Source organism: Girardinichthys multiradiatus, chromosome 10, assembly GCF_021462225.1.
Source record: "Girardinichthys multiradiatus isolate DD_20200921_A chromosome 10, DD_fGirMul_XY1, whole genome shotgun sequence".
Taxonomy (NCBI): Eukaryota; Metazoa; Chordata; class Actinopteri; order Cyprinodontiformes; family Goodeidae; genus Girardinichthys; species Girardinichthys multiradiatus.
In genome coordinates this window covers 2,944,445-2,946,424 of record NC_061803.1, presented here as the reverse complement: position 1 = coordinate 2,946,424, position 1,980 = coordinate 2,944,445, and positions in this window count along the sequence as shown.

Sequence of the window (1,980 nt, the reverse complement as noted above, 5' to 3'; positions counted from 1 at the left end):
AAACAACGAGCGGAGCCGAAGTGGTCCCGAAGATGGAACAACAATTATGAGCGAATTAAGGCTAATTTCTCCGTATCTCTTCATTCTATTAAAATGTCCCTGTACGAAAAATCTTTTAAAAAATCACAAACTGTGACATTATAACGTTTTGTTCAGTAGTTACAATCTTTTAGTCGAACATCTATACTTAGTCAGGGGTGAAAGTAGTTTTAAATTCTTGCCGGTACTTAGGGGCGGAGCTAGAGGAGGGGCTGGGGAGGCACAGGGGGTATACGTATTATATATATATATATATATATATATATATATATATATATATGTGGTGTTGTAATTGTTACTCTCATCTGTGGCCCCTTCGAGATCTCTCTCTCTCAGCAAAGTCCAAACTCAAACTGATTAAAATGTATCAATATTTTACTTTACTGTAGGCTGTCTGTATAAAGCAGAAATTAGAATCACTTGACAATGTAATATATATATATCAATTGTTAAAGGACTGCCATGTATGAAAACAATGATAAACCATTTTCTGATGCATAACTTTTCATCTTCAGTTTCCGTCTTTTCTTTTGAACAAAGAAGTTATTGTTCTCTTCTTTTTGGTCAAGTTTTGATTTCATTCAAATTTAAAATTTGACAGTTCGGTTGTTTTCGCGATTTTATTTAAAAGTCTGTAGATGGTAATTGGTTTATTGTTCGTCCTGTCCTATTGCAAGCGGATGTTTTTTATGTCTGTGCACCACCTGTGTAAAATCTCCCAGTCCATTAAATCAAACGCCCCAATTTCCTTGGTGACCGTTCTGTTTCGGAGGTAAGTGCGCATGCGCTCTCGTGTATCGTATGTGAAAACTGTTTTCGAGCTGTACTATGTTGTAATCAGTGATGGCATAGTTACTTTCAAATAGTAACTTTAATCTGATTACTGATTACTCCTTGAAAAAGTAACTTAGTTACTTTACTGATTACTTGATTTTGAAAGTAATTAAGTTAGATTACAAGTTACTTTATTAGTTACTTTCAGCAGCTGCTGACCACAGTCCCCCATCATCTCAAAATAAAAATTATGAGCTTTGCCAATACTTACTTTTTTTAAAGTGCATTTTAATAGTAACATTAACAATGTATCTCCCAACATATAAAGCTGAACTTAAAAACCATTTCAGGAAAAGATACATGTTTAAAAAGAAAAAAAAGACTTTCTTGACTTCACTAAACAAATACTTTTTAAAAAATAAAATAGTCGTTCTTCACTTCGATGAACATAAATATTTTTTAAATAAAAAAATATAATGAAGACAGTCTTTCTTGACCAGACATGTTTAAATATTAACACTGTAATGACAAAACTAAACATGGAACCTGTTCACAGCATTGGAGCAGCAAGGAGTGACAGTTTACAGTAGTGTATAACCACATATAGGCTGACATGTCTGCTTTTGTTACTTTGGCTTAATCTTATGTTATAATCCCATTTTATGAGTGAAACAGTGGAGTGTGACGAGTAAACCGGTGGTTGTATCTCATTAACAGAAGCTTTTCAAACCTCCTGTCAGAAAGTCTATTTCTTCTAGGTGTGAGCACCAAACCTCCTAGACTAAAAAGCTGCTCCACAGGAGTGTTATACTTCAAGAACATTTTCTTTATGTTTGTAAATCGATGCAGAATTTGAAGGTCATAGGCTGACCTAAGGTAGTCCATGACTTCCTGTTCTGCAGAGTAGGTGTCCTCTGGCTCTGCCTCAAAAGTGAAAAAGTCCATCACACCTTGGCTAGCAGTTGTAGTGCGGGCCTGTGGTGCAGGAGCAGTTGTGCGGCACTCGGTTATCAGAAGCTCTTTCACTCGTTCCCTCCTACCTGCATCCCTTAGCCATCGAAGTTTGAATTTAGGACAACTGACAGCTGCGAGAAGGGCATCTTTGTCGTCCAGCACACCAGCAAAACGAGTCTGGATAGTCTGAAAATATAATTTATATGTTTTGAT